Raw genomic sequence first — 27,966 nt, 5'->3', positions numbered from 1 at the left:
AGAACACCCCTATCCTAGGCAAAAGCAGATACTGGCATACTCTGTTTCAAACAAGTGTGTTGAGGTCCTAGAGAGCTTTTCCGATCAACAGAGAGACTGCCAGAGCTGCCATCACCTGCAACTCCAACCTGGCTCTTTTGGCAAGTTTTGCCTTTTGGGAAAACATCATTAGACAACATATCCTCCAGGAGAGTAGCTCACTGCATCACACAGTGATAATGAAATAAAGATGATATTATGCTGCACTAAGGTAGATGTCTGGAATGTTCGGAGATAAGCTATCATCATAATTGTATTTAAAGATTATGGTGCTGAAATATTTATTGGCTTTCTGATGCACAAATACCTGTTCACAGGGTCTAGGGCTAGCAAAATCTTCACCTATTCATTATTTTAAATATTATTTTTTGAACTGCGGAAATGCATCAAATTGGAGAATTGTCCATATAAATTATTGAATAATACTGCTAAAATGCTATTTGGCTTCATCATCTATCTGTCTATAAATATGTATGTGTGTAAGTGTAAACAGGAAAGAAAACCAGCAGCAATCACTTAAGAATTTAACATATTAAGCTGTTTATAAATGTTTTTAAATGTTTTTTTTAAAGCAATTAAAAACAACAACATTTTGGGTTGTATCCAATGTTACACAAGTGGGAGACATACTGTTTCTGTATGGTGGGCTGCAGAGTGAGGAAGAGAAACAGTGGCTGCATGAGCAACCTTCATAATTTTGTGCAGTACAAAAGGTTTGAAAACTTGCTTGAAAATGCTCCATTTTTTGCAATTAAAACTAAATTTTCAAACCTTCACCTTTTCTCTCTACCCCACCTAGGACATGGCAAGCAGATTTTTAAAAAGTCATAGTGAAATCATTTTTTCATGTGATTCTGTGATGCATTTTTTTTTTGTAACTAGATAAATGGGCGCTAATTGAAATGTGAGGCTTAAAAGCATTGCTTGCATTTAGCGCAGTTTACAGATGAGTTCAGAAATCTTATTTATTAAAGTATTTGTATGCCATTTTTTGTCACACACATGCACCAAATCGGGAGCAATATTAAACAATATTTGATGAAAGTAAATGTTTGAATTAGAAAAATAAAATGCAACGAAACATCCGAAAATATCAAAATGTCACAAGACATAAAGAATTAGACAGCATTCCCATTTAAAACCAGATATTTTTTCCAGCCAGAACTCAGTTCTGGCACCTCTCTGGTGGGCTCCATTGCCATTATAGGAAAACAAGGGAAATGTTCATGGTGAGTTCCAACACCTCTTTTTCTAGAAAAATAGCACTGTTTAAAATTGCATAGTTCAGGAGAGAGAACCAGGTCCACCATAAACCTGGGCAAATAAAAATGTTTCTAGGTGACTGAGAAGCCATGCCATTAGAGGAAGTTCTATGACTGGAGCACCACCACAGAGAAGGCCCTATTTCACATCACGAGACAGTGGGCAACATTCTGGTGGGGGCAAAGAGAGAAGCAGGGCTTTGTCTTCTGGGATAGCTCAGTTGGTAGAGCACAAAATTCTTAATTTCAGGGTCATGGGTTCAAACCCCGTGCTAGGCAAAATATTCTTGCATTGCAGGGGGTTGGAGTAGATGGCTCTCATGGTCCCTTCCAACTCTATGATTCTGTTATCTCTGCCAGTCTAGGTAGGTCAGTACTGGAAAAGGTGTTCTCTCAGATCCCTTGGTCCCAAGTCATTAAATTGGTCCCAGCAATGTATAGGGCAGACTCCACAAAATAAGTGTTTCATGACCACACACAGAAAATGACATTCATCATCCTGAACAACTAAGACTAATCAACTCCTAGGGGCAGAGGTGTCTTTGCCCCCCCCTAAAATATTGGAGGGGGTTGGGGCCCCCCAAAGTTGATGGGTATTTTATGCCAAACGGTGTCCCTGCACCACGTCATGTGATTGATTATGCAGGGCAGGACTTACTTGCCCCCCTATTTTATTCAAGTTGACACCCCTGTTTGTTGCTGTGAAATAATGAGATGTTTAGTGCCCCCCCTTTCTCACCACTAATGGAAGTTGAACAGTTGACTGAGCTATGCATACAAGTAGCAGTGCTTAATTGTAATCAAGGCAGTCTGTGTGAAAAATATGATTATATAACAAATCAATATATTGCTTACAAAGAACCTAATCAGTTTTTTTCCTAAAAAAAATGTTTAGAGGTACTGTGGTACCTCCAGTTACAAACTTAATTCGTTCTGGAAATCCGTTCTTAACCCGAAACCATTCTTAACTTGAGGCGTGCTTTTGCTAATGGGGCCTCCCACTGCCACCTCGCTGCCAGTGCGCGACTTCCGCTCGCATCCTGGGACAAAGTTTGCTACCAGGAACATCTACTTCCGGGTTAGCGGAGCTCATTACCCGAACCGTTCGTAAGGAGGACAGCATGTAACCCGAGGTTCCACTGTACTCTCATTTTCCTACTCATATTGAAATACTGCCCCTCAATGAGGCCAAACTTGGATTCACAAAATGTTTAGGGATACGCGTACCCCTGCATACCCCCAGAAAAAAGTACTGAACCTAATATTCACCTGTCATGCCGTAATCGGTTTTTCATTATGATTCCATGGAAAGTGCAATATGAATGTAAGAGATAATACTGTGTTTTTCAATAGCTATTTTCTAGCGTAAGCTTTAGCTATGAACGGCTGATCAGTTAAAAGCCATATTTGGAGTTAACACCCATTGAAATAAACGGCACTACATCATATTGAAGCAGAGCAGCTTAAATTAATTTATGGTAATATTGCCTAGAATTGTGCACTTTTTATTGCCGAACTTAGAGGGGGGAAATCCTCTAAAATCTGCTGTGGGAGTGTATCCTCAGAATACAGAATGCAAAACAACAAGAACAAAAACACTTGTTTTGTGGACGGGAATATGCAACTTGCTGACAAGAGTTCTAGGTGCCATAAACTCTTTGTTTCTACACAGAGGAGTAGTATAGTGAGCTGACATTTCTTATAAGGTTTCACGGTTGTGTAGACTAGTTTCTCTGCAGCTCTGCACATGTAGAATCCTAGATTGTAACTTACATCTTCAAATCCATTGAGAGCTAAGAATCTGCAAAGTTCTCCAAATATGATTCAATTTTTGTCTTAAAGAATGACAAGTTGGTGAATACATACACAGCCTATAACTGATGTTGTGCCTAGTGGAATTAAAATAGCCATTTTCTGAAAATGGAGTTTTTGTCTTAAACATCTGTTTTCATTTCTGCAAATTTATTAAATAAACATAATTATGTGGTTTGGTAATAGTTGGTGCACTATGATATATTTTTTCATTTTTGCCAGAAAATAAAATATTTTCTCAGAATTTAGAATCAAAATATTCTATACAGGTGCAGCACTACAACATTGAGCCAGATATAATTCTATATAGTTATGGGGTTTTTTCCTGATTTTTTAAAAAATTAAGCTTACATAAGGCTATTTCATAGCCAGTACTGTACTTGTATTTAACTTTTATGGCTAAGTTTACAAGTTTATGATGTTCATCTAATGATTCTGTTTTAAATTAAGATCTGATTACAAAAGTAATTTGTTCCTTGTGTTGAATGCAAGTACTGTGTTCTCCTTTTAGGAAAAACAGCTTCTAGTATTTGCTACTCCCGTTAATTTGTTTCTAGCAATATATTGATAGTGTTTCACTAATTTGCTTGCATTTTACATAGCCAACCAAGGGTACATTTAAAATTAATATGGGGATTTCTTTGTATGTCTCCGAGTTGCCCTTGAACACCCCTTAACTATTTTCCCCGTTTTCAGTTTCCTTTTTTACACTGGTCTTCAGAAGGGAAGTTTAAAGATAAACCTCACAAAAAAAATATGAATTCCATTCAGCTGTGAAAATTGTAACCAATACAGCTAGCTAAAGATCAGTAGAAAGGAATTAGTAGTCACATGGAAAATACTAGCGCACAGCAGTTGTTACCTCACTTGAATGTAGCAAATAGATAAAGTGCAATGTTATGGCAATTAATGATGAGTTTGTATCAGTTGTGTCACCTTTTACCCTTCATAGTCAATCTATAGGAAAATACTGTAATGAATAAGAGCTTCAGTGTTTGCCTCAGAATCCCTGCCCTGAAGGATGGCAACATGACAGCCCTGTATGTACAAAGGTTTGCTATAAACATCTTTCTAAAAACTCAAATTCTTTTTCAAACTTTTATTTTGGTTGCTTGTATAAGACTTTGCTTCGTATCCCCATATGAAGAGGAACATGTTATAATCCTCCTGTATCACATAATGTTCTCTTGGAAGTGAAGATTCTGAAGCAGTATTTTATTATTATTATTATATTCTCTTTATTTCAATGGCTATTTTAAAAGAAAGTGAATTGTTTTAACCAGGGAGCAGTGTAAAATTGACCAACCATGTGGGGGGGGAAAGCAAAAGCAGAGAAATAAGCAAAAAAAAAAAAAAAAATGATTCTGTGTATTTGTTTTTATTTCACAGCAGAAGGGGGCACTAGTGGTCTATAGTAAATAACCAGCCAAACCTTACTTTTGTTATACCATATTTAATAACAATAATATAATTTTCCTACTTAATATTGAGGATGTTTTTCTGTGAATAATTAGCATTATAAATATATAATGCTAATGTAAAAAGTTAAATAATTAATAGAATATATGTAAATATAGTCCGTTGTCTCCCCTGTCTTTTTACATTATTATTGTAATGCTAAAATTAAAATTGGCCTACTGGCCATGGTAAGGAACTAATGCTTATTGTTTAAATGCTTACAAAGATGACTCCTGGCATTAGACATACTAGCATTAAGCATTAATTTTTTGTTAATTTAAATCAGTTCTATTGTGTATACATAGCAAAGTGTGTGTAATTTTTTGAGCCCTTTTTGTTTGAACTGCAGGATTTGAAGCATTTTATGTGTATCACCGTTTTTATTTTTCAGTGTTTTACACACACATTCTGGGGGTTTTTAATTAAAAAAAGCACATATTCAACATACAGACATGTGTTTTATTGGTTTCTGATATTAATATTTCATACTTGGCCTTTAGTTTTAAAAAACGCAGAATTATTATGACATATGAAACCAACTTTATTTGATTTTTAAAAATATTTAGTCTTGTTACCAATGACTTCTGTAGTATGAGTAAGCTTATTGTCTTTCATGGGAGACAACATCTCATAGTTTTAGACACAAAAGTAACTTCAGAGAAATAAAAATAATGTTGAGTTTATCCTTTATTTATTTTTTTAAAAATCCCTGAACATACTACATGTGAGCCCTGAAGTAAATATAGTTTCTGAATGTTTATATAAAAGGCACAAATCATTCAGAAGCAACAGAATTGGGGGTGGGGGGTGGGACGGACCGGTAAGACAGTTTGGCAACTATGTTCAAACTATTCACTTCTAGAACTATCAAATGACTTGTCCGCCATTAAAATTTTAGACTTAACCAAATACAAACTTGAATTTAAACTTGTGCATAGCAAAAAAAAAAATTACAGAAGCCCATTTCAGTTTTTTTTAAAGCCACAAAAATGAATATATGTATAAAAATGGTTCATAAATATTTTCTTTGTCTCGGGGAAGAAAACAGCACTATAGAATGTGAGGGGAGTTTTATCCTCTGGAGGCAGGGCTCACCTATATTTTCACTTGAAAGCAGCATTGCAGCAGGTTGGTCTAGATTGCCCTCGGGGTCCCTTCCATTTCTAGGATTCTGTGAACCTTCTCAGGCACTTCCCCATGCTTAATTTGAAGAAGATGAGGATAAAATCATCCAAATGATGAAAACTAGCATTGTTTTTTTTTTACATTCTGCAAAACAGCAGTAAATGTGCAATTTATAGCAAGAAGATGACGATATATCCCTTATGCTAAGGGACAGTGACTGACCCAAAGCCACTCAATGAGCTTCATAGCTGAGTGGAGAGTTGAGCAGAGGCCACTTGAGCTCTAATGGCAATTTTGGAACCAAAAGCACCGCCTGCCAAGCTCTACTCCTGCTTCTTTGTGGGGAGTGCAACCCCTTTCAAAGCAGGTTTGAGACCATTCAACTAGGTGAACCAGCTACCCAACAATACTACTGTCTTGTCAGAATAGAGTTTCAATTTGTTCACCCTTTTCCAGGCCATTACTGCATTCAAAAGGGATGCGGGTGGCGCTGTGGTCTAAACCACTGAGCCCCTTGGGCTTGCCAATCAGAAGGCTGGCAGTTCGAATCTGCTTAGTGGTGATGAGCTCCTGTTGCTCTGTCCCAGCTCCTGCCAACCTAGCAGTTCAAAAGCACACCAGTGCAAGTAGATAAATAGGTACCGCTGCAGCAGGAAGGTAAACAGTGTTTCCGTGCGCTCTGGTTTTCATCACGGTGTTCTGTTGCACCAGAAGTTTAGTCATGCTGGCCATATGACCCAGAAAACTGTCTGTGGACAAATGCTGGCTCCCTCGGCCTGAAAGCAAGATGAGCGCCACACCCCATAGTCGTGTTTGACTGGACTTAACTGTCTAGGGGTCCTTTACCTTTTTACTGCATTCAAGCCCTGGTTCACAATGTCCGCAACTTGACTTGACTTGTAAGAGAGAGGGAGGGAGGGAGGGAGAGGATTGCTGAGTGCCGTCATTGTACTGTTGACACCTCAGCCCAAATCTCTGGACAATCTTTCTTGCAAAACCAGCCGCAAATTCTGACATATCTCAGGACATTTGCATGCGCTTGTGTGCATACACACACGCCAGAGGTGGATTTAGGGGAGAGCAACCAGTTCAGTCACACAGGGCACCGAACCTTGAGGGCAGCACAACTATTAGGTAGAGTGGAAGGCAAGAGATGGGGGGTGCACTGAATTTCGGTGTTGCACAAATTGGGGCTCTAAAGTCCACTGCTGTACACACACACTGATATTCATGATCTACCCAAAGTCAGGCACTCATTGATTTCAGTAGGAGAAATCAATGAGATTTAAACACGCTTAACTTGTGTTCATGATTAATTATTTGCAATGGTTCACTTAGTGTCAGATAACTGACTAGCAGCACAATCCTAAGCAGGTTTATTCAGAAGTAAGTGATGAAAGATTTTGTGCATTGAGACAATTTATGCACAGTGAGAGCATTGTCAATCGAAACCATTGTGTCACAACCCCAAAGAGAATCTGTAATATTATCCATATCATTATAACACTTTCAATGTGCAAAGTTCTATGCAAACTTCATTTCATTCTGTTTATAACAAGAATATGTGTTATATTTGCATATTTATTTCAGTGAATGTTTTAAATTTCTACAGAACTTCTGTTTGTTGATCAGTTTTTTTGCAAACCAAATGTATTCAGAAATGTAGGAACATGCAAGCTTGTTTAATTCAGAAAGCAGACTGTTCTAAATGGATGTCAGAGTACCTGAAAAGTTGTTGTCAGGTGCCAGAAATGAGTGAGGATTCTTCAGAATTTATTTTCCAGTTATCAGAAATGTACTTAGACAAATGTTTGGTCCTTTTAATAGCTGTATTACTCATGATTCAGAGTAGCAATTTAGCATTTACTGTTACACAAACATCTATGCTGAGAAATGACAAGATACATTTCTGGTTGTTGTTTTTTTGCCTGACTTTTAGTATTCTGGCATAGCAGATTAAGAGGTCATCATTTTAGCATTTAGATGTAATTTAATGATGACATATAAATATAATGTTTAAAACAAAAGAGTTGGAATGTGATCAAAATAATTTATTCATGAAAAATGAGTATCAACCTCTCAGCATAATTGTAGAAAGTTATAATGCATCTGGATGCTGTCAGCAGTCATGCACATTGATAAATAATAACTAGAATGTTGTTAGTGCTAAATACTGGAGGAAAAGTGTTCTTCAGACTGATTTCTAGATTCATGTTTACTGGAAACGCTCCGAGGCCAATGTGTGGCACCTTGCATGTTTACTTGGGACACAGTTCAGATGGAATTTACAATGTTTTAAGCCTCATTTATTTCATTAAGAGAGTCAAACTTATGTTTACATTTCCCCACTGAAATCAAAGGGACACCTCAATGGATTGCATCCTTATTTATAATATTTGTATCTCATGCTCCCCACCCTCAAAGCAGCATGTTAACATCCTAAGAGTGGGTTTCCTGAATGGGCACAATTTGTGTCTTGATTTTCCACACAGAATATAGAGTTTAGGACAGGAGGTAGAAGTTCAGTCCTCAAGAAAGTAAGGTTGACAGAGAATTTGTGCATTCAACAATAAGTATTTACTTTTATATGGGGCGTTGTTTTCTCCCGGGCTCATGGTCAAAATAAAATAGATACGTAAGGAACATCACCACAAAAGATAATTTATCGCCAGAAGACTCAGTCATGATAAACTAGTATAAAACAAAGTACAACCCTTTCCCATTGGACCTTTCCTGAGATTATTTAGTAACTTGAATTTTAATTGTGATGTATCAGAGGAAAATGTCCAATGTTCTGCCAGTCTCCTGTGTTGTAGCACTACCCAGGTACTGATATACTGTATTTTCCTCTTGGAAGCCTTGGAGAAATGAAATGTGATGCTAAATCCAGGTGATCAAAGTCCTTAGATCTTATCTAATTTCCTTTGTTCAAGGTATCCTCTTCCTGCACCTCTCACCTCAGCAAATGATTTACAGCCTGGGTGAGAGGCCAAAGAATATAAAGTACTGCTGTCTTATACATATAGAATGAAGGCTAACAGTAACAGTAGACACAAACCAACAGTGCCTGCTTAGTGGCTTTTCAAAAATTCTTATTCCTGAGCTTCATGTACCTTTTGGATTGTGAGGATAAAAGACACGAGACTTTTAAAGCACTGGAATAATACTTCAGAAATAATAGGGAATAGTAATAGACTTGGCAACGCTATCTAACTTAAAAATGAGATGTTCTACCCTGAGACAAGAGGGGAGCATGCAGTCTAACATGATATAAATTAGCAATCCATTTCACATTTCTTAAATATCATAGTAAAGTCCTTTAAACATCCATTCAAAAGCAAGTTCCACTGAGTTAGGAAGTGCATATAGGATTGCAGCCTAAAAGCTGTAGAGGTAAATAGGCTTGAATTTAGGTTTAAAGGGACAGAAAAAAGTATGGCATAATAGTGATATGATTAACTATGTTCTCCTCGAGCCTGGGACCATATGGTGAAGGGTGGGTAGTAGTAACAGTAACAGTAATATAATATAAAACAGGTATTTCATGGGTCGCATTGACTGGCAGGAAGGTATTTATTTTTCTTTAGACAGAAGAAGTAGCCATTTGTTAAGGAGTGGTTTTAGATGCATGTGGCTTATGGTAGATAGGGACTGAAGGAAGAACCAATGTCTCTAAAAGAAAAGAAAGATTGCAAGTTTTTGCACCTTGCTTACCTTTGAACATGAGGCAGCAGGAGGAGAGAAGAACATGGATTTGATATTAAGTTGTAGACCTGGTTGTTCTTTCTTTTGAAAGTTGCAGAAAAATGGCAAGGAGAGTCTCAAAACTTGATGTGGCTTTTCTTCCTGTACAAAGAATTGGGAGGGGAAAGGCTCTTTCTGTGTTTAGGTGTGTGTCTGGAGTAGGTTTGGAAAACGGAGCCCTGTTGACTTGAGAAAATGTAAAGCAAGAGAGCACTTAATAGCTCAAAGTGTAGTGGCCTGATAAACTCATGATACCTACAATCCATGCTGTGAATACAGTTCCAGTCTCCATTGGTCTAGGTGGGTAACAGGAAACAAGATGAGGAAGCACACAATCAGCCTGCCCCTCTCCCTGCATGGAATGTGGAATTGTCCCAGAAAAGAAACAGTGCTTGCCTTTTGTAATAAACGAAAGTCTGCCCTTATTCCCTTATGGGGGACACAAGAGCCCTTATAGAGTCCTTTGAAAGTTCTCCATCAGTCGGAGGAAAAAACCAGAGGCCAACCAGAGAATATTGAGAAGCAAAGCAGCTTGTAAGCCTGATCTTTATTGAACTGTTGCAACAGGGTGACCCCTTCACACGCAGGAGAAGGAGGAGGACCCAGAACCAAGGTGTGTCCGCCCTTATATAGACATTTTAAATTGCCAGCCCTGGAGTTCAAGCCCACCTGCAGAAACATCATACCTACATCAAGACCACCACCCCAGATACATCAAACCTACATCACAGAAAGGACGGGCTAAAGCAGAAATCTGAGTGGGTTGTTTACCTCCTGTCTGGCAAGTTACCTGTTAATGCTTACTGGAATGATACCCTGGGGAGCCTGGCCAGTCTTTTATAATGATAAATACTTAGTTCCTGAGGCAGATCACAGGCTCACCCTATTCATACATGGATTTACCCTTAAGACAGGATTTGTGAAGGAAAAGACAATGGGGAGGCTCCTCCATTTGACTTTGCAGAGAAAAAACCTGGTCAGCCTGGGAGTCAAAATGGCTCCATGGCTGCATGGCTGCTTCAGACATGTGGCCTATATACCCATGTACGTGATTGCTTGGTACATTTATGAACCTTTATTATATACATAAGACCTTAATTTATTTATTTCACTTTTAACCAGAATACTTAACTCTGTATTTTGGCTACTGGCTGAATCCTAATAGTCTGGTCTGAGAAATAAAACCTTGATCTGAAAGGTGATAATTTCTTGCTTAAATGTTTGACTAAGACTAGGGAAACGAGTTCCAAGCCCCATTCAGCCATGAAGCTCCCTAGGTGACCTTGGGTCAGTCACTGTCTCATAGCCTAATCTACCTCAAAGGTTGTTACGGGGATAAAATGGGGAGAAGGCGAACATGTACATCACCCTGAGCTCCTTGGAGGAAAGGTGGGATACAAATGTAAAAAAAAAAAATACAGTAAAAGTGGGTTTTATGAAAGATGCTTGAGCCAGACATTTCCATTGCAGAATGACTTCAGGGGATTGGTGAGGTTGCCACTCAGCTTCTGTTGTAAATCCTCCTCTTTGCTTGCATGTAACTTGCTTTAAAAAAAAAAGAATCCTTTAAGACTCAACTCTTTGAAAAGGAAAAAATAATAATATTCAGAGCCTCTTTTTGTAAGCACTTCTAGAAGTCTGCTTAATATTTTAATTGGTGTGTGACAGATAGGAACAATCTAATCCTGCACTGCACACATTTATATGCTGATGTCAGCAGAGCATTTAGTGATCCCCACCTTAGAATGCTCATGGTTTCTCTTCCAAATCTCCTAGTACCAAATGTTCACATAATTTTTGTAAGGGTGTCTGTGGTTGTTCAGAGCTTTTACATACTGCTGTTTTTGCATCATTTTCAAGGCTTGTTTTTTCACTGTATGATCCCAGCCAATCAGGGACCATGCAGTGAATGTGATGATGTTGTAGCTCTCCATAGATAGCCAGATTTGGCCAACTGACAAAATAGCTGAGAACAAATGTGTGGTTTTCCCTTGTGCTACTCTCACTCTGAAGGGTGTGTGTGTGTGTGTGTGTGTGTGTGTGTGTGTGTGAGAGAGAGAGAGAGAGAGAGAGAGAGAGAGAGAGAGAGAGAGAGAGAGAGAGAGAAAACAGGTTTCCATTGCCAAGGAAATCAAGCCATTGCTCCCTGCCATTCTGTACTATGCTGGTGGTTTACTTGCCCATAAACACCATGTAGCAAGACTTTCACCCCAACATAGTCACTAGTTACAGCTGACTAATTGTTACGTATGCAGTGCTCTGTGTTTGCCTGAGCTTGAGTCTGGACCAGGATCCTGAGTCCTGTGTTTGATTTAATACATGATAGCTAATCGCATAGTATTGTCAGAGTTTGGGCTACTGTCATAGGCTCTTGAGCTCTGGGTTATGATTTGTGGCTTGGGGGCTTTGACAACCAGTCATGTTGAGAGTAGGAGTGGCCCAGGCTTTCAGAAATACACATAAGCAATTGCATTGCCCTGTTTGACAGTTCAGTTCTGTTAGCCATAGGTTGTTGCTGTAAGTCTCACCTCATAGAAACACATGCACATCCACTAAAGTGAACTGTTTCTTTTTATGGCTTCTTTCTCCTGACAGGTAAACAAAACAAAACAATATGTCTTCACCTTAAATTTGTTAGTAAACTGGGAAGCTATTCAGGGAGACAGAGTTAGACCACAGAATTATGACAAGGACACTGTGCATGTTTAGTAATGTGCATTATAAGTTGGTGAGCAGAGTTAGTTATTGAGCAGCGTTAGCTTGTGATTGATGTCTTGCAGAGGGACCAGAGGACATCATGACCCTATTCAAGCTTGCATGTATTTATACTATATTAGGCAGTCCCTCTATCCCATTCACTTTGCCTTCCTCCTCCTCTGGGGCAGCTACAGGGACTAAGGGCTTTTTTTTTCAGGCTATGGAGGGCAGGTGTTAGGCTGCCCATTGCTTTCCTCGCAATGCAATGTACCCAACCCATGCACTAATCTTTTCCCACATATGGGTTGTCTGAAATCCTTCCCAGATTGATGTCACATTTGAGATTATGTGAAAATTTGGTGTGTTACAGTTTTTTGGGATTGCCGATGGGTTTGTTCAGGGTAGGGAGATAAGATGTCAATCAGGGATTATATTAAATACTGAAATGAATGCTACCCATTTTATACAGCTAAACTACATGGGAGAATTTTCACACTAGTATGAAACATGAGAAGACTATACATTCAAGGTGTTCGCGCAATGTATAATTGTTTTCTTATGAATTCTACCTTCAAAACAAAGAATCAAGAAAATTGCGCGGAAGCAGGAATAGAGAATTACAAATAGCATCTGAAGTTCTGTATCTCAGGCTGTTTATTATCACTTTGCCATTTTATGTGTCAGGCTTAAATTTCCCTGCAGCAACAATTTAAATCTTTTTACTTCTTTCTTGAGGCAGCTTAAAAATTTAATTTAGTTGAGACACTCCATCTCTATGCTTTATAATAGCAATATAGAAAACTCTACTAATTTGGGGGGTTGACCCTTAAACAGATTATTTGAATTTAAACATAATTAGTCAGCTTTATTCCTACTACCATACTGGCTTTCTCCAATTTATTCATGTAAATTTGCTTGAATTATGGCAGACAGTATTAGACACATTCTGCTGTGAATCAAATACTCACAATTCCATTCATTGTCATCCACTGGCTGCATGCATGACTATCTGCCTGCTGGGCAGAAGTTGCGAGTATGGGTGTGTGCATTGTGCTATGAGTTCCTGGCCCACAGAGTATGAATTTATTCAGGCCAAGGTCGCTGGCCTGGAGAAACTGAGAGTGGCAGAAAGGTTGGTGGATGACACCTTTAGAGTGTGGATATTACAAAGCTTTTATAAAAAATATATGGTGAGATCACACTTGGACTACTGTGTACAGTGGTCATCTGGTCATCTCACCCCACAAAGGATATTATAGCGCTGGAAAAGGTTCTGTAAAATGCAGCCGAAATACTTACATGGCTGGAACAACTCTTTTATGGGGAAAGGTTACTAGTTTATAAGAAGGCTGACAAAGGGGAGACATGATAGAGGTAAAATTATGTCCAGTGTAGAGAAAGTGGACAGAGGTTCATCTCCCCTCATCATAATAGTAGTAGTCCCTGGAGCCAACGTTGTAAGCCTGGGGAGACAACTGACAAAACTACTTTATACAGTGCTTATTTAAACTGAGGAATGTCACAAGATGTAGTAACGGCCATCAACTCCCTCCCTGTTAATTATTTTCTCTCTTATTTATTTAATATAATTTTTATTAATTTTTTTGTTTTACAATTTAGAATACTTATTTAAACGTCCTTAAAACATCAATTACTTCCCTTCTTCTCTTTCCATGGTTCATTTTGCATATCATAAATCCCTGCATATTTTACAAAAACCGAACCATTCAGTATTCCATTATCACATCCATCAGAACTTACTTACACTGTTGAATTTATCTTAATGCTGCCAACGTTTTCAAGTGTACACAATTTCCCCCCATATATTCAATAAACGTTTTCCAATCTTCTCTAAATTTATGTTCTTTTTGTTCCTTTATTCTATATGTTAAGTCTGCAAGCTGCAGTATGCGCATATGCCCAACTTGAGTAGTTTGAAAAGAGGATGTGACAAATTCATGGAGTATGTTTAACCTCCATTCATTCATTTTACTGGTACGCCACTTTTCCACCCACACATGCACAAACACCCACTCACACCATGCTCAAAGTGGCTTACAAGAAAGTAAACAGGAATGCATTTCAAATACAAAAACAATTTCCATAATATAACAAAACAATAGCAAATATAACAACATCCAAAAAACCCCACGTTGAAATAAATATAACAAAATTACTTAAGCAACATGCAGCAAATATAACAAAATTACTTAAGCAACATGCAGCATCCAATAGCAAAAATAACCAGGGAGCTCCACAGTTTCACCTTAGTCCTAGAAACACCCTTCCCATGATGTCATATATAATCTCCAAGCTTTTATATCCTGGGAATAAAGCGAGAAGTTGTGACTCACAGAAAGGAGTGTCATAAAGATTCCCATAATGAAGCACATCTCACTTCTAGATTTGGAAAGACCTTTATCCAGCCAGCATTTATCATGACTATGTCATTTTTGGGATGGGCTCTTTTAGGACAGCAATATACAAAGCATGATTCTGTACACACTGAGGCCTCAATTCTTTTGTGTAGGGTAGAGAGAAGTTTTCAGCCCTGAAAATGGCTGGTGGAAAAGACAGTACAAAGCCCTGTTGCCCCAAGAGTCCTCCATAGGGCTTGGTGACTTTCCCTCAACTGTTTCCCTAAGTTACGCAACGGAAATACACAAAGTCTCAGGTTTCCAAGAGCTAGACTTTGCTCTCACCTCAAAGCAAAGTGGCTCCTCTCCATTGGCCAATGTGGAATCCAAAGTGGTATCCAATAAAAATCTTGCCTTCAATGCACACTTTTTAGATAGGTTTAGAACTATAATAGACAGGAGGACTGAAGGTGACCTTGCCTTTAACTAAAATACTATTTATTAATCCTGATTCTGATGTGAAAGTATCTAGTAGGGGTTTTACCTAATCCATTTCTTTTCCAGATGTCAAATACTAAATGGGAAACTTGGAAAATATCAGTAACTAAATATAATTCTGGGACTTTGGTGCAATTTTGTACACTGAATTATTTATTTCAGTCATTACATTCCAGAAATATTTATCTACCACATCTTAGATCTATTTAGACCCCATCACTACAGCATCCCGAAACTTCATATATATTAATGAATGTATTCTTGCAACACTTTGGTGAAGCTATGAAGATAACATGCTACATACACCTGTGTACACAGAAGTGTATCAGAAAAAATACAATGTTCTTTTAAAAGACCATGGACCTTCATGTTTACTGACAAACCAGTCGAAATTAGTAGACATGTCTATAGTTCAACTAATTACATGACTAAATTTGAAGTGCAGAGTGAATTGAATGTGCATTGAAATAAATGAGGACTTAATGGGGAGAATGAAGGTAGCTCAGATGTTCTGAAATAAGATTCAAATACCAGCTATTACTAGCTATTCTTTAAAAAATAAGTTTTATGCATGTTTTGTGCTATTTAGGATAAGCATCTTGTCTGTTTGGCTGTCTTTTTGTGGTTTTAGAAAGCTGCTATTTTATTTTTGTATCCCACTATGCTTGAAATTATTTGATATCCACAAGTAACTGTAGCATAACATTTAATCATGGGGAAAATAAAACTTTTCAAAAGGCAGACATTTTAAGAAGCTCTTCCTAATGTCAAGGGAATCATCTTGTGAAACATCTAAATGACCTTCATACTGCTAGTACAGAAATTTCAAAAAAGGAAGTTGAAACAAAGCTGATGACTGTCAGACTTTTGGTGGTACATGCACCAATATGACCTTCGAGTGATGGTTTCACTAAAGAAGCAATGATAAAACATGCATGAAAACATCTTTAGGCATGCTGTGTTTCCCTTAGACATACTTTAAATGGTTCAGGTTAGAGGGAAGATTGTAAGCCTGCTGTCTCATTTTGACTGAATGATTGTAAGCCCCTCTGGGAGCCTTTTTGGTTGAAGAGCAGGGTACAAATGCTCAAAATAAAACAACAGTGAACAGAAATTCCAAAGAACTGTGTTTCTTCTGAAATGGGAATAATCACTGATTGGACCTTGGATTGACAAAGGAGTGGCAATTCTAAACAATGGTAGAGGTTTGAGTAGAGTGAGCAGGGGGTGACACTGGGGTGAGCAGTTGGCAGCTGAAAACAAACTTTGAGTATAGTGAGAAGGGAGTTTGAACAGGCTTTGCTGTCCTAGATTTAGCTTCTGTGTTGTACCCATAATTGCTACTTCTACTTGCTAATATATGTAAACATTGGTTGGAGAAGTGTATTGCTAAATCTGAATCCTTGTGAATTTTGAAGGATGGCTATTTTTCAGTTCTCATATCATTTTGGAAAGTGCAAATTTGATATATTTGGCTTTCAATATGAACCATATTGAATTTCTGTCCCATCCCTATCTATCTCCATCTACAAAACTGCTCGTTTATGACCGTAATAAAACAGGTTGACTGATATCTCCCACCTACAAAAGGGGAACAAAAACGCTTATTTTAGGGGAAGGTGTGCATTAAAATACACGTATTTATGAATATACCATACAAAATGCAAAAAAAGTGTGTATTTGGAAAGATGCATGATGAAATTCAAGCAAAGTTTTGAAAAAGGTGGCAAAACCTAAGATTGGAAAAATGAGAAACTAGGTGGCTCTGCAACTGACACATTTACCCATCCCATGTATTTGCAGCTATCAAAGTAGCGGCATTGTAGCTGGTTTCTTCTAAGTAGCAGCTTTGCTGCCGCTTGCCATGGCAATGCTGTAATTAGCAGCCCAGCAGGCTGCTATTGCCCTCGGTGCCTCTGGGTGAATGGTGCCATGTCAGGATGTGGCATCATTCCAGAGGCATTGTTGGAAGGGAAGGAGAGAAGATGGCAGCCTAGGAGCACTGGGGGGAAGGGAAGGACAGGAGCCTGCTGGGCTGCTGACTGCAGCTCCACCAATACAAGCAATGGCCAAGCTGCTAGTTAGGAAGAAGAAATCTTTAAACCAGAAGCACTGATAAGCCTTCCCCACTCCCCATCCATTTTCCTTTCTTTCTTTCTTTTTTGGAATCTCCCCTCCCCACAAGAGTATTGCAAAAAATAAATAAATAAATTCTGCCCTACTTTCCTGGCCTGCAGCGGGGGCTGTGGAATGGGCGGTACCCTTGACTCCGAAAACGTTTGGTTTTTCTACAGTATTTATGAATGTTGCGCTGGGTATTTACAATTCAAGATATGAATTGAATTAATATATAAAATAAATCTATCAGCGACACTGACGCGTGTGAATTTAACATTCTGTTTCTGCTTATCCAGTTTGATCACAAATGCTTTAAAACATACATGAATACAGGAGAGGCATGGTGAAGCTCAAAGCAAATGCATTTAAACATTTGAACAGCTATTAATGGAATTCTTCCCCCAGGTGTATGCCCAGCTCTCTGTATGACTCTGCTGAGCTTGGTTAGTTACACCCCTGGAAATAAAAACTGGAGAAAATGAAAGGCTAAAAAGATAGTGGACTCAGGCAAAGATAATGCAAGCATAAAATAAGCTCAGCATATTGCACTCTCCATAGATATAAAAAGCCAACAGTGATCTTGAGCTACAGCAGAGCTCTCTAGGACAGACTTGCTTTTCAAACGCTAAGAAAATTGTTGAGACTTCAAAATCTTTGTAAGGGGCAAGGAGAAAAGGGGGTTAGGAAAGTGTAGCATGCTGATAATGAATTACGGATTCACAGATATTAAAAGATAGGCAAAATCTATCCAATCACGTATGTCCTGCTGTTGATGCTGGATAGTTTCCTTTCAGTGAAAATCACAGCTGCTATGTCCCATTCAGTTTTCAAAGAGGTTTCCTTCCCACTACTTCCCTTGAGCGATAAATTCTACCATCTCACAAATCCCAGAACCAGATTTTGCTCTCTTTTGTGTGGGCTAATAAGCCTACATTTATCAGTTTCCATCTTGTTCCAGATTTTATTATTATTATTTTATAGTTGTCATTTGAAACTCGTTGAAAATCAAAGTTGTGTTCATTTGCATGGGAATATATGCCACCAAACTTAGTGAAACTTACTTTTTGACTAAATATGATTATGATTGCTCTGTCTCATTGGTTCTCGTGCTCTAAAGAGCATAACAGAGTACAATGGAACCTCAGTTTTCGAAAGTCTCTGTTGATGAATATTTCAGAACTCGAACGCCGAAAACCCGGAAGTAAATGCTTCTGTTTTGGAACATGCCTCAGAAGTCGAATGGTTTCCGCTGAGGTACCACTATATTTTTCTCACTTTTCACTGTAAATGTGCAGGCTGCCCTTTGCACCTCAGTTTTTGAATGTTTCAGAAGTCGAACGGTCTTCCAGAACAGATTAAGTTTGAAAACCAAAATTCCATTGTATTGGACTTCAGTATATTGTTGCCATTGCACATAAAGATAGAAAGCAAAACTGAATGCTGGTATGTCAAAATAATTTCTTTATTCTAGCAAGAACATGTTTCCTATCCACAATGTATTCCCTCCAAACATTCAAGGTACCCTGTAGCGGTATTCAAGTTCGACAAGTTACGAAGTTGCTTATAATACATTTCAGCACTGACATACTATTTGTTTTACTGTGATTTTCATGCTACTCCATAACATGTGAGCTGTTACCTACTGCACTGCACTGTATAAACAAGAAAACCTCTGTTGCATATGTGGAGCTCTTTTGTTTTTTTTTTTTTAAAAAATTGCCCTACTTTCTTCTAAGAAGTGGGCTCAGGCATATCTAAAGCATCCAGATGCATCCGAGAGGATTTCCTTCATTTACATTTTAAGTACTTAAAGCACCATATTCACCTTGTGTACATATTTTGATATCTTACCACAGTCACATGCAGAATATCTCTTAAATTGTGGGTAATAAAGAGACTAGTGTCACTGAGGCTGGAAAGAGATGTTGCAGAAGGCCTTCTGCTTCCTCTGAAAAACACAGCCCCATGCATCCTCTAGTAATCCAGAAAGGTTGATGGTGACATCTCCCTACCCCTGCTATACTTCACTGACTACTCCTTGTGGGGGCAGGAAGGATGGCTTCATGGGGACATGATGCCATATGTTTTCTATTACTAGACACCACCAGGGGAAAGAGCAGGAGGAAACACAAGACTGTTGCTTTCAGAGTAGCCACATCTAACTTCTTCATTCACAATTCATAGACTGTAGCCCAGGAGTAGCTAACCCCAGTTGACAGGCCTGATTGAGGCTCCCAAGAAAAATTTTCTGAACCATCCAAGACTTCAGTGCTGACAGTAAATTAATATTAAACATTAAACATAGTGCTGAAGTGGGCAGAGCCAGCACCCTACTGGGGATGCAAATCACCCCTTCCTGGGTCATAAGATTGATCATTTGATGAGCAGGGTGGGCAATATAACTTTGTTGTTGTTGTTTAGCCGTTTAGTTATGTCCGACTCTTCGTGACCCCATGGACCAGAGCACGCCAGGCACTCCTGTCTTCCACTACCTCCCGCAGTTTGGTCAAACTCATGCTGGTAGCTTCGAGAACACTGTCCAACCATCTCGTCCTCTGTCATCCCCTTCTCCTTGTGCCCTCCATCTTTCCCAGCATCAGGGTCTTTTCCAGGGAGTCTTCTCCTCTCATGAGGTGGCCAAAGTATTGGAGTCTCAGTTTCACGATCTGTCCTTCCAGTGAGCACTCAGGGCTGATTTCCTTAAGAATGGATGCGTTTGATCTTCTTGCAGTCCATGGGACTCTCAAGAGTCTCCTCCAGCACCATAATTCAAAAGCATCAATTCTTCGGCAATCAGCCTTCTTTATGGTCCAGCTCTCACTTCCATACATGCAATATAACTAGGGGTAGACTGATGTGTCAATTTCTCTCTCTCTCAGTTTCTTACTTTTCCAGTCTTAAGTTCATTTCACCACATTTCTAGATCAGTTTGTGATTTATTAAAAAAAGTTATCAGAAACATTCCTCCGTATTTTTGGCCTACTTATACACAGGCATTTTCCCCAAATATAATGTATTTTTGAATGTCGCTTTCTTGAATATATGCATTTTATACACATTTTCCCTTCCATGTGCATTTTTTTTGTAGGTGGCCATTACAATATTCAGAGAAGCGTGAATTTTGAAGTCTAGCAGTGTTTATTTTCACATATTGTTTTGGGAAGTGAAAGCTAAGTATAAGTTCACATTAAAAAGTGAAGCAAACTGAATTTCTCCCCCACCTATAGCAATAACCCCCTCCATACCTGAGTTGTATGGATCAGCTGAGGAGGGAGTGCTATGTGCTTGCCTATTTGTCTTCCGTGTATGTGTGCAAGAGAGAGTGAGTTCAAGGGGTGTGCAAACTCACCTCTGATGTGTGAGCCCTGGAGGGTTGGCCACGGGTGAATGCCAAAAATGTCGTTAGTCCCCCCCCCCAAAGTTAGCTTCCCCAGCTTATAATCACCCACACATTTGTATCCTAAATGGTTTGGGGCCAGATTATCTGGAGGATTTGCCTCCTTCCACAATTACCTACCCAGACCTTACGATCTTTTGAGGCCCTTCTCTGGGTATCCACACTAAATGATACCCAGAGGTGGCTAGTTGAGAGGGACAGCTTTCAATATTGGTATCTCCATTATGGAATGTCTCCCCAGAAAGGGTAATTTAGTACCTGTGGTCTTTTCAGTGCCAGGCTAAGTTGTTGTTGTTTTGGTCTTAAATACATGTTTGAACTTTCATTCTATTAGTGGCTGTACTCTTGGGTTTTATTTTCCTGTTGTATTTTTGTACTTTATGGTTTTGATTTTGACTTGTAAACCACCCAGAGAATGCTATAAGGATGTGTCTAAATATCTACAAAGTGTGCAAGTATTCTTTTTTATTATTACCATTTATGTCCACCTTATGATCAGTGTTTATGGTATTTTGCAGAGTAAGCAAAAGAGATGGATCCCTACTTCAGGGATTAATTTTTATGTACTTATTATGTATCCTATTGAGGGATGCAGGTGGTGCTGTGGGTTAAACCACAGAGCCTAGGACTTGCCAATCAGAAGGTCGGCGATTTGAATCCCCGCGACGGGGTGAGCTCCCGTTGCTTGGTCCCAGCTCCTGGCAACCTAGCAGTTTGAAAGTCCGTCAAAGTGCAAGTAGATAAATAGGTACCGCTCCGGCGGGAAGGTAAATGGTGTTTCCGTGTGCTGCTCTGGTTCGCCAGAAGCGGCTTAGTCATGCTGGTCACATGACCCAGAAGCTGTACGCCGGCAGCTCCCTCGGCCAATAAAGCGAGATGAGCGCCGCAACCCCAGAGTCAGCCACGACTGGACTTAATGGTCAGGGGTCCCTTTACCTTTATGTATCATATTTATTATTTATTACTATTTATATTCCATCCTGACTCTGAGCTGAGGGCAACATCCATAATTCTCTCTCCCCCCTGCCCAAATATCATCCTCACAACAACCCTGTGAAGTAGGTTGCAATGAAAGATAATTGACTGGCCCAAAGCTTGTCCTATGAGTTTTGCTGGCTGAATAGGGTTGTGAACCTAGGTTTCGTGAGTCCTAGCTCCATACTCTTTATACCAGACATAAATAAATATATGAGCATTCCAAGTAAAACTAGAAACATTGTATTTCGTACAAGATTTTTTAAAAAATAAAACCTTATAACATTTTCCTTTTTTTAACTGAAGGGGGTTTAAGAATGGCACCAAAAATGTTCTGCCATAACAATTTAACATTGCCATTCTGAAGCGAACTCGTACCCTCATTATTCTAATCCAAGAGACTGAGAGTGAAACCTCGGAGCCAGCCATGTCATCTATGCAAAGCAAAACAAGTAATATCAAGAGCCTGGGAGCCCCCTGGTTAAAGATCCCACACATGTTTCTTAGCCAATTTGACCCATCTCTAATGTCTATTTAAAGTGGAGCACTTGGTAGCAATCTGGATACATATTTTTGCTTAAATTCTCCTTTGATACGGCAGCTGTCAAGCAGCCAAAAAGCCTGACCCAGATGTACTGAGTAAACCCAGCAGATTATTTGTCAAACAAATTCTGGAATCCAATATTTGTTTTTTTTTTATTTAATTGGTATGCAAATGCAGAGACAAGGTAGCATTTGTGCTTGATACAGTTGTCACTTCAAATTCTGGTAACATTCATTATCGTGCTTACAGATGTTTTTTCACACCTAACATCTGCCAATACCACCTAAACCCCAGGAAGTCGTCAAACCTGTGCAAACTTCCTTTCTGTCTCGCTCCTGCTCTCTGTTATCTGCTCCATGCACGCTAATTTTGTGCATCTGAGGCCTCTGCTCGCCAGAATTATGCCTGCTTCCTAACACCTCTGCCTCCAGAGCTTTGGATTTGAAATTGAACAGACACAGAGCCAATTTATCACAGGATGACATGTGTCATGTTCATGGTATAACCAGAGGGACCTGCTGTACGCACTGTATTTATCCTTTTGTTGTCAGCCTGGACCAAGACAATATAGGCAATAGGCAGCCATTACATTTATAAAGCATGATGCAAACACTTAACTGATGAAACGGTAAATAGTTTCTTTCAAAACACAGAACTGGATCATTTTGTTTAGGAACAGATTTCTTTGGGAGGGGGAAGAGGGGTTCCAAAATAATCAACTGGCATTCAGACATACAGCATTTCAAAATGTGATCACTTAATACCAATGCATTAGCAAGCAAATCCAGAAAGAAAAAGAAATTCCTCTCCTCCTGCATTGTGCTTACAAATAAATAATCATGCTATTCATTAGTGCCAAATGCTGTACTGTTATAAAAATGGCAAACCACTTTTACTACACAAATGACTAAAAACTGTTTAGATATAGTAGGGTTGCCAAGAGCTTGGGGACAGGGGCAAAATCATAAAAAACCAACATACATCTGGATTTTTTCGGACATTTTTTAAACAATTCTCACCTGGACACTGCTGCCAACTACAGTATTTTGGATATGTCCAGGAAATTCTGGTCATAAGGCTACCCTATGAGCCAACTCCCCTCACTCAGTTTTGAAATGAGTCTGCTGTTATATGAGCATCATTAGAAAATTATGTCTTTCCCCATCACCGAGAATCATAATGTTGGTTGCATTGCATCCTGTTCCCTTAAAAGCCCACCTATTGTTGCTGAAGCTGCTGATACCAGTCACTAATAAGATCTAAGCAAATATCCCCTCAGAGGTATTTTTAAGAGAACTGCTGGCAAACCCAAACTGCTAGCAAAGTTTGTGTGGTAAGGGAGAAGCTGTGCAGTCCCTGATCTTGTCTGGCCAAGCACTGGTCAGTTCTGCGGTCCAAACAAGCTTATGAAAAGCTTTTTAATATTTTTGCTCTTAGCTTTCCCTGCTCTCTTTACCCTGTTTAGCCTTCGATGTTAGGTACTAGAACAACTCCTTGTTATAGGCCACCTTAAGCACTTCGTTTTTATTTATTTTGTTTGTTTGTGTGTGTGTGTGTTTTAAACTGTAGGTTCAGAAACTCTAAAAGAGCTAAAATTTAGCCATAAATGGGGCAGCTATATTTCCAAGGAATTCTCCTTTACTGGGGATGAAAATTCCTGATTACAGGAATATGTGGGTTTCAAAGGTCTTGTATTTTATGTGTATATTGATTACTGCTCTATTAACTCTCAGATCAATAAACATAGTAAACATGGTGCTAGAGAACAGGTTTCCTGCCTTAAAGAAAAGCTTTACACTCCTGACTTTGAGAACGAAGGTTTACATTAGCTAGGAAGATAGAAGTGGATAGAGTACGACTAAAAGGCATTTGATCATCTGGAGGTTTTAAAAGAATACTGCCCATTAGATGGTTTGCATATGCATATTACACATGAATGGTTCTGATCAGAAACCATTAAGTTTAAACCAGAACAATTTGCCTGCATCACATCACCAAACCAATCTTGCTAAAGTTTTAATATCGGTTCTACGGCACGTGGGTGATTAATTTGCCATTTTAGGTGCAGTAGATCTGAACTCTGCACCCCTGAGCTTGCAGAATTAATGATGCTCATTTGGCAGATAGCCACGAGTGGACAAATGGCTGGTCAAGTTGCTGATGCTGAGAACTAGCATTTCCAAGAAACCTAGGAGGAGGGAAAAGGAAGTAAAGAAAGTGATGAAAGTTTTAAGGGCCTGTCCCAAAGGGAAACTTCCTACACGCCTGTCTAAACAGTTTTGTGCCACATCTAATACCCATAAAAGTGCCAGAAGGATCTGGGAGAAAGGAACTGCCTTTCACAGACATGTTCATGCTCACCACATGGAGACAACAAAACATGCATGTACTTTGCAATTTATCTCTTGATTATGTAACACATCATTATGTTCAGGCATATGTGTGACACATCTGCATTGAAAACTAGAGTTAACAGTGCAGTATGTAGAAGTTCTATCCATAAAGATTAATCTTTGGTGGCCTGATCATACTTGGAAGTCATCACTTGATGCTACAGTCAACAAGTAAACAGATTCTGGCTGCTTATCAGTTCCCATTCAGTGATTTGGGTTGCCAGATCAGGTGCACCCGAGACCCTAAGATTTCAGGGCCCAACCTTGAAATCTAGGGGCAGTCCCTGATGATGCCATTTCTTTTTAAGGCCCTCTTACCCATCTGGAGAGGGACATGGGTGGCGCTGTGGGTTAAACCACAAAGCCTAGGGCTTGCTGATCAGAAGGTTGGCGGTTCAAATCCCCACGACGGAGTGAGCTCCTATTGCTCAGTCCCTGCTCCTGCCAACATAGTAGTTCGAAAGCACATCAAAGTGCAAGTAGATAAACAAGTACCATTCCGGCAGGAAGGTAAACGGCGTTTCCGTGCGCTGCTCTGGTTCGCTAGAAGCGACTTAGTCATGCTGGCCACATGACCCAGAAACTGTACACCGGCAGCTCCCTCAGCCAATAAAGCAAGATGAGCGCCGCAACCCCAGAGTCGGCCACGACTGGACCTAATGGTCAGGGGTCCCTTTTTATTATTATTATTTATTTATTTACGGCTATTAGCCCATAAAATATGTACAAACATGAAAGCACAGAAGCATAAAAACCAATACATCTAACGACAGAAGAGGAACACCACGATGCAAGGGTGGGACATTGAGCAGTGACAAATAACAGCTTGGGGCCCGGAAAGATCCAAGGGACGGTTCACAGAAAAAGGAGAGCTGGAGACGAGATCCATCATGCACTCTCATCATAACTGTCCGATTAGTTTTTGTTGTTGTTGTTGTTTTTTGGTGGTTTTTGTGTGTGAGATAACCACATTCAGGAATCGCGCCACCTGCAGAGTTACAGAAGGATCTGTATCCTGCAAAAGCAGTGCGGCATGTGACTCAACAGGCCTGCCAACCAAGCGCAGTAAAGCAGGACCCAGGAATTTAGTCCTGGCTATGCTATGTAAGGGACAGTTGAACATTATATGTGGAAGAGATTCAACTGTTTTCCCGTCACACTCGCATAGCGGAGACACCAAACTCTTGGAAAATCTGTGGCTCAGCAGGTTCGATGGAAAAACATTGAACCTTGCACGAATAAATGCAAGTCGGTGTGGTACAGATGAAAGTGATGACATGTATGATGGAAGGCCAAGTGGTGGGGTTATCCCGTGATACCTGGGGGAACAGACACCCCCACCCCTGGAGAGGTTGTGTCCCTTTACCTTTTACCCATCTGGAGATTCAAATCCTCCTCTGCTATCTGGAGGGGTTGGGAAAACCTGGATACTTCAGGTCAGCCCTGGAGATCTGACAACACTATTGGGGAACCAATATGAACTGATGCATCCCTGTCCATTTGGGCTGCATTAATTAGAGGTACAGTAAGCCTGCAACCTGTGCACATTTAACTTGTAGTCATTCAGTTTTACATTCGTGGCAAAAAAATAAAAAGGTGGCCCGAAAGTGTGCGGGGTTCTGGGGAAAATGCCTTTGTCAATCTCACTCACTATTGAACCCAATGGGTTTTGACTACGCAATTCTAGCTTTAGGCACAGAACACAACCCCCCGCATAAGTTGCAGGCCTACTTACGATATTGCACTCATGAACTTCAGCTTTAAATCCAACCTGATATGCCCCACAGAGGAAAATTTTGCAGGAGAAAGTCTCAGATTGTTTATATTGGTTTACCTCATGTTATCCATTAAGAAAAGTGAGCAATACATTCTTATTCAAAACTGAAGTACAGCTGTCTGCCATTATGAACTAAAATGCATTCATGCCAGCAGGATGGTTAATAGACTTTAAAATATCATGGCTATTTTAACCAGAACTACCATGGATATTGATACTATATAGTTCTACATTCTGCAAATGGATAAGAGAACTATTTTCCTTGGCAATCTGCAGTCAAATAAATGGGGTGGTGCCTTTGCAAATAATGGAATTATTCTAGGTAGGTGCAAAGCGCAAGTAAACAGGGCAGGGAAGTCTCTGCAATCAGATATACAGAGGCACCACAGTGCTATAATATGTATTTTTGTCATGGTATAATTTTTAAATCCTATTGGCTCTTCTTTTCGTATTCCCTACCTGAAGATATAATCAGCAGATTCTGACAATCATCTCCACAGCAGTTAACCACCACATCATGTACAGAGGATTATGACTTTAGAAAAAGAATAAGCAGCAGGAGTAGATGAAGTCTTAATAACAAACATTCTGTTGTCATTCACATGCCCTAAGACGATGATAAATTTGCCCCTGTAGTTCTTTTAAGATGTGCACGTTGCAATATCCACTGGTAAGCGCTTTGCCGAAATATAAAACAGAGGCGTTCACTAGCATTTTTCAAGTTATACACTAGAGTATTCCCAGAGCAGCAATGATTTTCTCCCAACATAAAAGCAACCATTCCTTCCTTTAACTTCTTAACTTATCCTCTATCTTCATTTCCTCATTAAAGAAGCTATACAAACTAAAGCACTGGAAAGACAGTATTGTAGGAGGCTGCTAGATAGAAAAACGGAGTCATGTTTCATTAAATGTGTACCAGTGAATAATTAGACTGTTATAGCCTCGACGGCTCCCTTCTCAGTCTCCCTCCCACTTCTTCTTTCTGATTTTAAGGCTCTTTGCTCAAAAGGAGGGCTGGCAATGCCACAGAGATTAATCCTTTGAGTTTTCTCCATAGGGTAAACAAGTTAGGTTTCGAAATACAACTTGTGTGAGCCTTATGAGTATCTTGCGCTGGCTTCTAGTTCTTTTGTGGCTGCGTTTCAAAGTGTGGGTTATTGGAGCCAAGGGTAAGGAGCCAAGATGTTCGAGGGACTGTTTCCATGTCTGAATTTTCCTGTCCTCTGTATTCAACATCAGAGGGAAGAGATGAAGGATTGCAAACCTGCTTTGCACGTAGAAGGTCCAGGTTCATTCTCTGGCACCTGCAGGTTGGACTGAGAGAAACCTCTGTCTAAAATCCTGAAAGTCAGGGTCTGTCACACGGAGCTAGATAATGGTCTGACAGGATAAGGCAGCTTCCTAGGTTTCTAAAAGTGGACTTTTTAATAATTGCGGACTGCAGAGCCACCTGAGAACCAACCTCTCTCCTGCTGTAGCTGTTGTTGTTGTTTGAATGTGCTGGCTCCTGTGTCTCAGGCTGAAAACTTAGCGTTTCTTCTCCATATTCTCAGTTGTTATTTGATGAGTTGTTATGTTAGCTGTAAGCTGCCTTGGAGGCCCTTGTTAAGGGCAAAAGTCAGGATTTAAATAATTTCACAAATAAGCCTTACCTATCAGAAGGTTGTCACTCCTTGAGAAGAAATTGGCTTCTTAAAGTATTGACCACCTCCTCCTGGGGTCAAAGATTGTGAAGTCAGCTGACAGTACATCAGCAGCTGAGAGGTT

At 39.6% G+C, this 27,966-nt stretch overlaps 2 long non-coding RNA genes across 6 annotated transcripts in view; one reads left to right on the top strand and one right to left on the bottom strand.

Moving 5' to 3' along the window:
• Positions 1-27,966, top strand: part of LOC309352216 — a 450,312-nt gene that overhangs the window by 98,028 nt on the left and 324,318 nt on the right. The window lies entirely within an intron of this gene.
• On the bottom strand, positions 10,857-27,929 carry LOC309352276. Its single transcript, XR_014161224.1, has 2 exons — positions 27,852-27,929; positions 10,857-10,985 (listed from the first exon to the last, which is right to left on the bottom strand). It is a non-coding gene; the product is annotated as an uncharacterized lncRNA (long non-coding RNA).

Source organism: Podarcis erhardii (genome assembly GCF_964252035.2).
Source record: "Podarcis erhardii genome assembly, chromosome: 11".
Taxonomy (NCBI): Eukaryota; Metazoa; Chordata; class Lepidosauria; order Squamata; family Lacertidae; genus Podarcis; species Podarcis erhardii.
This window is presented reverse-complemented; position numbering and strand designations above follow the sequence as displayed.